At 36.0% G+C, this 11,250-nt stretch overlaps 1 long non-coding RNA gene across 2 annotated transcripts; it reads right to left on the bottom strand.

The window, feature by feature from the left end:
• Positions 1–1,055: 1,055 nt before the first annotated feature.
• On the bottom strand, positions 1,056–10,266 carry LOC139714694 (uncharacterized). Of its 2 annotated transcripts, XR_011709734.1 has the most exons (4): positions 10,199–10,266; positions 5,874–5,976; positions 5,175–5,317; positions 1,056–1,141 (listed from the first exon to the last, which is right to left on the bottom strand). It is a non-coding gene; the product is annotated as an uncharacterized lncRNA (long non-coding RNA). The 2 variants fall into 2 exon arrangements; XR_011709733.1 differs by lacking the exon at positions 1,056–1,141 and having other exon boundaries at positions 5,113–5,317.
• Between the last annotated feature and the right edge of the window lie 984 nt (positions 10,267–11,250).

Raw genomic sequence — 11,250 nt, forward strand, 5'->3', positions numbered from 1 at the left:
GGTTTCTAACATTTTTTGGTGAGATAATGAGAAACCTCTTATGAAATATGAAAGAGCATGTAATTCTATGAGAAATTCAACACTTATTTGATGAAAATTGGTTTTGAAATGGTTGAGATATCCAAAAAAGAGCAATTCCAATAAAGTGTGGGACCCACACTTTATTACGATCGCTTTGTTTTACTTTGTTTTTGGATGTTTCAGTCATTCCAAACCCGATTTTCATCAAATAGACTTTGAATTCCTCTTAAAATGGTATGCTCTGTACTATATCATAAGTGTTTTCTTGGTATCTCGCAAAAAGTTAAAAGCCCAATTCTCATCTCCACCAATACTGTACCATCCCTTTAAACTTAAGCATCATGGGTATATCCATATTTACTTCAACTTCATATGCCGTGAAATTTAGTTGAGGGAAAAATAGTTTGGCTGAATTTGGCCGTCCGTTTGTCTGTGAGGACTCGCGGCGATCTGGAAACATCTAGCTGAAATGCACGCGGTCATCATGCACTTGGCGATATAGTTCCCTCTTTCAAGACCAGGAAAACAAATAAAAGCAATGTAGGGAGCCCACCCACTTTCAACATTTTGGTGGCCACCAAAGACAATGTCTTTTCTTAAACAATAATTATGGTGTCTCGACATCTATTTCTATTACTAAAAATGTCGACCGTTGTATAAAACTGGTCTTCATCAATATGCCATTCCTCCGTAGTGCCCTTTCCCTTCCCATCACCCAAATCTAGTGTAACCGAGTAAACGAATTGTACCGTTTTCAGGAGCACGATTTCCAGACCCTTTGATTTCGGTTGGCGTAATCGCTTCCGACTCAGTTGCAATTGCCGTCTTCATGGTCTTGTCATTGCTCTGTGTTGTCTTACAGTCCTCGCAAGTTGTCATGACAACGGTACTTTCGTCTGTTTGGCTGTCCCGGGTGGACACTAACACTCTTGAGGGTGTTTTAGTGGTTGATCCTTGTGAATCCGTCAAAGTTGTTTTTCCGATGGGTTTACATTTTGTGTCTGACTTTGTGGTGCACAGATTATCGACTTTTTCATTCTTTCCACATTCCGAGCACTTGTGGCAATCTGTGCACCGATTGAACTTCACTTGGAAGTATTTGTTCTCACAAGGGTCACATCTACAGTTGAGAAAAACAAATATAAAAGTACAGCAGCCATTCTATTGTGACTCGCGTGACATTTACACAAGATTTTAAGTTGTTATGGTTGAGTACTTTAAAAGATTTATCTTGCAGACCTGTTTCTTTTACAAATTTCAATCAAGGTATCGGCCCTTCACATTTGTTCACAGAAATGTTTGATGTGAAGTCATTCTAGTTAGAGATACTTCACTTTTTTTGTTGTGACTCGCGTGACGCGACACTATTGAAGATTTCTGACATTATTGTACTTCACTGGATTTTCGTAAGAAAGTATTTGTCCTATGTACACAAAGTTTTCTGGATTCAATTTTGAGACATTAGACAATAAGAAGTCAAAATTTCATCATCCTTTGACTTTTCATCTCAACTCAGTTGACATTAAAATGTGACTTGCGTGACACATGAGCGTGACTCGCGTGACAAGTGTTATTCAGGATCAAAAGTAGAGCCTACTATAATTATTTTATTGAGTTAAAGTAGTCAAATATTTATCCTAACACGTTAATTATGGTTAGTTTTATCACATATATCTTTAAAACAAAGAAATCATCTAACTCCTATCTCTATTGGGATCATGGGTGCTCATAGCACATTTGATACATAAACATGCAGCAAAAATTCACTTGAACCTCTTTTTTTCCCCTCGTCAAATCAAGAGTTCTGGGAAATTCTCTTTCAGTGAATTTTCCTTATCTTTCTTATTTACTATAATTGTACCAACTAGTCTTTTTTTTTCAAAATGAATCTAATTCAAACTTTATCAATGTTAACTTGCATATTTGCTGACGGATTTATGTGAATCCATTTAATCTCTTCTCGAAACTTTAAAGTTACTTTGATGCACAAAGAATCCTCACTTCTTCTTATAATAGATAATGCTCACACATACTGATACTCTCTTTCTTTCTTATCTACCATTACTGAGTCTGATGTGAAGAATGATCACCATGTTTTGCTTATTTTTAAAGTAAACTACATGATATGATATATACTAGATAATTCAATTTTCTTTGCCAAAGTGTCTTTTCTGTAGTTTGAGAAAGTTTGTCTCTGCTTCGTGGAGACAGTTTTCATGCCTAGTTTGTTGGGGCCGTTTTATTTTCTTTAAGATTCAATCTCTTCATTCATGAACTTTAACTTTGAAGTCTCCTATTGTTGACAAGATATTGCTGCTATACTTTGCACAGAAGCGGATCTGGGGGGGGGTTGCAACCCCCCCCCCCCCAAAAAAAAAAAATCCTGGGACCATTTAAAAAAAAATCTTATCTTTTTTTTTTAAACTTGTAATTTTTTAATTTGGCAATGACCTCTATACCAAAAATAGTGGTGTTTTAAATGCAAGAAAACGCCATTTTCACACACAGATTTTCAAAAATTCTCCCTACTGTGCGAGGGGGGACACCCCCTCCCACACCCTCCCTCCCCCCTTTATAAAAAGCTACATCCGCCCCTGTTGCATTAGATATCTAATTCAGGCTGCCACGGATCTTTTATCCAGCCAGTGGAATATATTTCCCTTTCTCTAGGTGACTTAAGGTAAATGTCACTTCTGACCACTTTGGAGGCTTGTGCCATAGATGCTGCGGGGATGCTTTCTTCTGAAGGCAATTCTTCCATCAGCCAATTGACTTTTGGGCCTGCACTTGAAGGCCCAATGGTATCCTCATTTCCACCATTATTGTTGGATAGATCATCACTGCTTCTCTGAGAAGTGATTTTTTTTTTTGTGCGACAAGATATTCACTCTTTGAAGGTGATATATTGAAGTGATGATTCAGTTATGTGGTGCAGCTAAACTCCATAGATGACAGGCAGGTATATAAACCCTCAGAACAATCTTCAACTTCCCTTTGTTTGTGATAAAAGTTGTAGGAACAGTCAAAAAATACAGCAGGACAAAATTCCTCAGCAATGGAGCCAGAGCACAAGTTTTGATTTTACACATAACTGAAGCTCTGCCGCTTAAGGCTTGCTGCAATGTCTGTGTCAACTGGATCTTTCCCATGACTTGTAGTGCTGAGGTTCCACACTACATTGTAGGTCAATGTTGTGTTTCTCCATCAGCACAGGTAATGGCACTGATAACAAATCTATTTTGAATTGGCTTACAGGGCCATCTAACCATATTTTGAACATTTCACTTCACTGCTGACCATTGACAGAAGCTCATCCACAAAAACTACAGTGTACAACATAATAATGTTTTGTCATGGGTTAAGTACGACTAATCATTGATGATGACATGTGATAATTTTCTCCTGGACCACATTATTGATGTATAGCGAGCTACTTGCAAGTGATTCCAAATGGCGTATTGGACTTGATCTTTGCTGGAGCATGAATGATTCTCAGCGAAGATTATTTGGAGGACAGTAAAATCTGAGGGAAAATTTGAAGCCATTTTCTTGTCATCTTCATACAATGTGACTTGCTGATGGCTACCACTTTATGAAGCAATGTTCCAAGAACTTCACAGAAGTGGAGCTGACATACAGTACAAGTAATTGTAAATTTCATGAAAAGTTCCTGATGCATTACACTTTCTTGTTGACGAGGCGGCCCACCTCCTACCATTTTTTTCTATTGACCAACCAAACGGAAGTTGACAATCCAGTTAGCTATACATTACTTATTATAACACTTCTTATTTACCAATTAACATAAAACATTTACCTTTATTGGGAAAATTAAATATTTTACCTGATTTAGTTTCACGACAGAATTTATTTCAAAAAATCTCAATCATTCTGGTCTTTAGTTTTTTCAAACTTGTAAACTGTGACTCGCGTGACAATCCGAAGAAATCCTTGCGTGACTCGTGTGACACAATTGTTCTGATGTTTTTCACAATGAAGGGGTTTACAAATGGAAACATTATTTTCTGGTATGATTGAGGACTCTAAGATCCTCATTATTTATCAGCTACAATTCATACAGTCTATTTACTTTTTAAGAAATCTAGAATATTAGACATATTTTTGTGACTCGCGTGAGACATTTCGAGGATGTTGCAATCGAAAATATTGTCAAGCTCATTACATATGAATGAAAAAAGCAACTTGATATGGTAAAATGGGTATATAAAATAAGACCTTATGTAAAGAAATATGAATATAGATAACAGAACATGCTTTAAATAGTAAAATAAAAAAAGCACCAAAGAGACATCATTTTTGTAGTAAATGTGATTTTTGTTCTGAGAGGTGTAACCCGGCTGTTAGAAAGTGAAAAGCCAAGAAAAGTTAGATTTACACCCTTTGAACATACCTATCCAAATATGAATACATGTACTCTTTCTTAGTTGCTTGAACTTGAAATTTTAAGGTCCTGGTGTCTAGTTACATGGAAATGGCTGACAGGTTTTTCCTTCCACACTGAAACAAAGGAAGAATTCAAGATAACGTAAGAATTCATTAAAAACATATGCGTAATATATATAATCTGCGCTGCAAAAGCTTTTGATATGCTTGACAATAACGTACATGCAGTTACATGAAAAAAAAAGTGTCTTGATCTTGATATAAACACTGCTACAGTTGGCAATGGTTGTGGATTCAATCAATATTCATAATAAAAGTTTGGAACTATATCCTAATGTCACATCAAGATTTCTTTTCACTTTGTTTCAGATCTTAACAGAAACACAGAAGAATAAACAAAAACAATAACAACCCGCAACCACGTATGAAAGTAATGTTAATGAACAGTGCAGATATATAATTTTAACTCCCAAATATTTATATTGGATACCATGACCACTGTTCCATTACTGTATCAGTGAACACAAGAACGCAATTTAATGTTGGAATCTAATTAGTTTAAAAAGTAAATGAGGCCTTATTCTGATTGTGGGGTTTCCTTTTTGTTGTTCTTATTTGGTTATTATGTGCGACAGCCTAAGAAAGTCTAGGAAAGTGCCCAGGCTCTGACCCGGCAAGTACCCCGCTTACTTATGCGAATGTTGGACTGGGCATATTGTAGAGTCAAGTGGTAGTTAAGGTTTTCTCACATATTTGTCGTGTCTTCATCGGCACTGATACATCGTTTGATTTTCTTATGGCCCGGCTCGCAGAGTTTGAGACCTGTAGCACCGTTCTGGCAATCAGAACTCTCGTCGTACGTCATTTGAGAGTCAAACTCACATTCCGAGTCCTGTGACATGGATTCACAAAAACAGAATGGGAAACCCTCGCACAAAAATGTAAGAATATCCTAATGAGTCATCTAACATTGCGGTCCATCTTTGTTTACATGTGTAGACTAATCATTGTGGTGAACTTGTCGAGAAAAGCAAATAAATCAATTTAATCTAGACAAGTGTTTTATCTCCTCTTCGTTGGAAGATTTGTCCTTTCACCTATAGCTGCATAAATGCCGACTTAACAAAGGGGACCAATAACTCATACACGATATATATATATATATATATATACATACATATATACATATATCAATAGAATATAATCTCTCTCTCTCTCTCTCTATATATATATATATATATATGATATATGTATGTGTATATATATATATATATATATATATATATATATATATATATAGAGAGAGAGAGAGAGAGAGAGAGAGAGAGAGAGAGAGACAGGGGGAAGCTATGGTCTCGATTATCTCCTTAGAGACGCAGTTTAGCTAGCAGTATAATATCAATCTATTACACTTATCAATTATTTTGATGTGTGTATAGTGCTCTTACCGCATTCGAGGGCATGGCTCTATAGTTCCAGATGAGTGCAGTTGTCAGTAGAATATAAACAGTATAATTTTTCAATGCTGCCATCTTTTCTCCCTGTGGGTACCTTGGAGAATATATGTATATGTATATATATATATATATATATATATATATGTATATATTCGATTAAAAATAATGATCAAAAGACAAGAAACAGGGACAAGATAATGACAATATTATTTGTAACATAATATGTTTGATGACTGAAAGAAGTTTCCCAATTTTATCCCTTTTACAAACCTACAATTACCATATGTCCACAATACTCTTCCAAACCACAAACTGAAGTTTTGCCAGTTGTTAAAAGGAAATCAATATCCGGCATTAGTCAATGTATATGTTATGCTCCAATGTCAATTCGAATAATATGAAGTTGTATGCAACACACAGATTATCCAAAAATTTAAAGCTATTCAATAATGTACAAAGTCGAAAGACACAAATAATGCATGTTACAAGTTAGGCTAGCCAACGTCTAATATCCAATTGCTACATCACCACGTGTATCTACCAGACTGTCTAATCACCAACGTTGTTTCTCTAATAATCCATTCGTCTATATTCCCCATTCGTCTATTCATTCTGTCTGGTTTCCATTTCGTCACCTGGGTTCCACCCAATTTGGCTAATACCCATATAGGTAATTTTTCTTACTTAGTCTAACCCCCAGTTCGGCAAATGACTATAGTTTGGCTACTCATCAATATGTCTACTGACCAGCTGGTCTAATGGCACTTAATATAGTCTAATGCACAAATGATCTGACCATTATTTTAGTCTAAAGCACACTCTGTCTAACGTTCATTTGGTCTAATTAACTTGTTTGTCGTGTTCCGTTTACGTCCAAGCCCAGTGTTGCCTGGTTTAGCAGATGAAATTGTCGTATCAGAGACTGAAAATAATCATTCGTGGAGAAAATCATGGTACAACCGTAATAGTTATTGTGATTGAAACGTGTTTCACATCAGCGCGCGAAAAGAAAAATATGCCGAAATAGGAAATGATTCTGAAACAATGGTGCATTGCACAAAATACGCTTTCCAGTAAATTCAAGTATTCATGCTATCAGTAAAATGACAACAGTGCAATGCAAAATAGAGCTTTACCCTTAGTGCATAGGGTTTATAAATCAGAACACTTTGGTATTCTGGTACCTTCGCTCAATACGCTTGCTCGCGCACGTACCTTGCAAGATAACTGATGATTATGTCGATTTGACTACATCGATTAGTATGAACGTTGTCATTACATTGGTGTCATGAGCGTCATCATACTCATTTATACACCTGTTACTTAAATGCAACATTAATTGTTGGTTTTGTTTATACGTTCAATGGTCCCCCTCCCATAATATACCATAGAAATCTGGCTACGCTGGTGAGTGTCACAGGATGTATGGTATCTGATATCGGGGGCGTCGCTGAAGACTTGTTTGTAGGAGTGGGGCGTCCTAAGGCTTTTGAATGTGATTGGTTATGATCGATATTTATACGTTCATGGTTATTTGGTTTTCCAAAATCAATATACAATACCCTACGATAGCATACACTACACGCAGCTGTCTGTTAGCTAGCAATGAAATCAACGTGTGCATTTCGATCATTGTATGTCTGCTCTGTGACTTGAAAGCAGTACATAGACCATAATTATGGTATTAGACGGAATCAGGGGAAAAATCCAAAGACGAGATTGCGATTAGAAAATTTTGTCATAAAACTAAATTACAACTAGCCAAAATGGACAATAGAGATTACTGGACCAAACGGTATTTAGACCAAAGTTATAGTACAAAATGGGTTTAGCCGTGTAGATTGGTGTTAGATGATCTGGGAATTAAACCACCTGCCATTCTAGACTGAGTGACAATAAATCACTATCTTATTGTTGTCAAATCGATACATATCAACAAACAGAATCAACGAAGTCCCTAAACATCAATGTTAAGGAGAACCAACGTACAAACTACAGAATTGTTATTCTCTGTGTTAGCTTACACTGAAGAGGTATACATGATTTTATAGCAGCCCATAATAATGTGCTCTTTCTAGCGCATCATTCGATACAAGGATATTGAGTAGAAGTATGATATTCAATTCAATAGTTTATTTATTTCCATCATCAAAAAAGAAAAAGAGAACACGATTCAAAGCGGTACAAATTGTCGATTTGTCTTCCATTCGTACTTTTTGATAAGGGCAGGTTGTTTTTCAGATACACTACAAAGTATGTGCACGAATGCTGTCATAAAAAGAAACAATGAACTTAGTCATGGACACACAAAAAAAGTAAATAGTCATGACGATGGAAAACAGTGTTCCACTAAAAACCCAAGCTTGCAAGACGTAAAACTGTGGAACAAAACAACGACAACACCAATTTGTTATACCAATAATATATATTCATAATATTATTAGATTCTTCTAATTACTAATGTGAATTTACTCATTGACATATAACGCTGATACTATTAACACTACTCTCTAAAAAAAAATCGAGTGAAAATATTCACTCTTTAAGGAGTGAATACAAAAAAGAGTGAATTTGGAGTGAAATTAGAGTGAATTTTCACTCATTTAGGAGTGACCTCAAGGATCACTCGAAGATTTTGGAGTGATCCTTGAGGTTACTCCAAAACGAGTGAAAATGAACATTTTCACTCAAAATTCACTCCAATTTCACTCCTAATTCACTCTTTTTTGTATTCACTCCTTTAAAAGTGAATATTTTCACTCGATTTTTTTAGAGAGTATACTTACTACGATTTTAGAATACGAACATACTTATAAACTACCTACATAACATAGCACATCTATGGCACTGACACTATTTTCGTAAGAAAGCCTTTGTCGTCTATAAGAGCGTGTGAAACTGTTTTTCAATAATCCGCTGACAAAGGCAAATATTACAGAGGTCGTTACTTACATATGGCGTTGTGGGATGTAACGATTTCATGAAGTTGAAAATTATTGTCAATAAGTCACAAAATTGGTATTCACTTTGTAAGCTTACATAGAACATATTATCTATAGAAGCCCATAAAATATGTACTAGTTCTAGAACAACTTTTGAAATGATCAGGCCTCCAGATAGCAAAATTTGTTTCAAGAAAGATTTTGCCATCTATGTGAAACTTTACTTTAATAATCAGTTATATAGACAAAGACAATGATATACTTCCTACATCAGGCGCTGTGCAGAACAGTGATTTTACAACGTTGAAATTGTCAACGAGGTACGGAATTGACTTTCACTTCGTTATATATGAAGGTATAGCGCCAAATTTGAATTGGGATAGCTTCCTTATTTCTCTCTCTCTCTCTCTCTCTTTCTCTCTCTCTTCATATCTATATATCTATCTTTCTATCTATCTATCTATCTATCTATCTATCTATAGTTACAAAGAACAGGCTGTGATTGGAAAATAGCAGCGCAGTAATATGTTCTCTTTCTAGAACTACTTTTGAAATGATTACAGTTAGCAGAATGTTGTTCTAAGAAAGAGTTTGTGGTCTATGAGCGTGTGCAGCTTTACTATAATAATCAGTTGACAGAGGACAGATACTACAAAGTTCACCTCTTACACCAGGCGCAGTGCAATGCAGTGATTTGACAAATCCAGAATTGTCAACAAGGTACGAAATTGGCCCTCACTTTGTCAGCTTAAAGTTACAGAACAGGTTGATATCACAATACTATTATAGCAGCGCCTAATTATTGTATGCTCGATCTAGTAAAGCTCTTGCCATGATTATGCTTGGTAATGTTTTGTTGTAAGAAAGTTTTATTTTTTGTCGTCTATGACATAGCATAGGCTTTTAACTTTTAACAATAATGATTAGTAAGTCTAGACAAAGGCAAATACTGCGAAGGTCATATCAGTCGACGTGTAATGCAGTGATTTCACGAAGCAGAAATCGTCAACACAAGGTATGGAATAAATGGCCTTCACCTATAGACCAATTTGGTTTGGGTAATGTTTTTAATGGTAATATAGGGGTGTCAAGTATGCCTAACAAAAAGATACTTTATGCACCGACATAGCGACGCACCTAGCTCATTGCGTTACCCATTGAAAGTTCTTTGTTCTTCTTTGGAAGCACCCCAGTTATGGCCACCATGATAAGTTACAGTGATCTGAAGTCGAATTCATCCATAGAAATGTATTAGGCGTAAACAGAACAGGTTTTGATTATATACATAAAAACATCGCATATATCCTGTGCTCGGTCTGGAACAACTTTTAGAATGAGGACAATTAGTATGATTTTGACAGACAACGGACTTACCGATTCCTCTGAAACCAGTATTCGTAGAATGAGCTTGATGAAGGCTCGCATAAGAATGTGTATGAATATACGTGATATACCGGCTTCTGATATTACGTACGCGTATATTCCCCTTAGGTAAGCCCTATAATGTACATCTGTACTCTCGTAATAGAATGAGCTGAAAACTTGTGTGACGTACCGGTATACATGCTACGTTCCTTCTATCACGATTGGCGCCAAAACTGAAATCATGGTCTTCATCATGGAGGAATCGTGGTGATCTGATCAGATCTGGAGGTCAATCGCGGCACTTGCGTTGACAGGAGAAAACTTTTGGACTGTTCAAAACTTATTTTCTACGATCAACACGATTGTCAATCGTGACCGTGGCATTAGTTCGTCTTGGAGGGTAGAGAGCAACAGATCATATCTACCTAATTGTGCTTCTTAATGCTTGTGATCAGAATCATCCTTTATTCTTCCCTTCAGCTTAATTTTTGCACATTTTACAATTATACTTATAGTCAGACTATAATACTTTTGCTTTCCTACATGTTTTAGGCCGCTACTCTGTTTCTATAGTTCAGACGCAATATCTAAAGTCTCTATAAGCATATAACATTCTTTTCTTTAGCACGCACAGTCAAAATTGAACTAAATGGCCCCGCAGCCCGGATTTGATTGTTGACCAACTAGAGGCAGACACGTGCTCGCAAACTATTTTGAAACACTCTGTTAGAAAATAGTTCATGATGTATGACGCCTTACCTTCCTTTCTTCGTGCTGTGGCTGTTTTTTGTGTGAGTGGGTGGTGCTAATGTGTGAATTTTAGTTTGCATTGCATGACTAACTGTGAGTATTTGTATGTATTGTTGTTTTTGTCACATTTTCATGGTACACACGGCTTAATGGATATAGTGTCTACGCCGTATAACATCGATATCTCATTTCAGTATGTATTTCATCTGCACTTTGAAATAAATAATCTCTACAATAATAACTGTTTTTCATTACCTGCATCATATAAATCAATTATCAGATGCTCTACGTGTACATACATTTGATTTTCT

Source organism: Diadema antillarum, unplaced genomic scaffold (assembly GCF_040938485.1).
Source record: "Diadema antillarum isolate AM-2024a unplaced genomic scaffold, OU_Dant_1.0 seq00002385_RagTag, whole genome shotgun sequence".
Taxonomy (NCBI): domain Eukaryota; kingdom Metazoa; phylum Echinodermata; class Echinoidea; order Diadematoida; family Diadematidae; genus Diadema; species Diadema antillarum.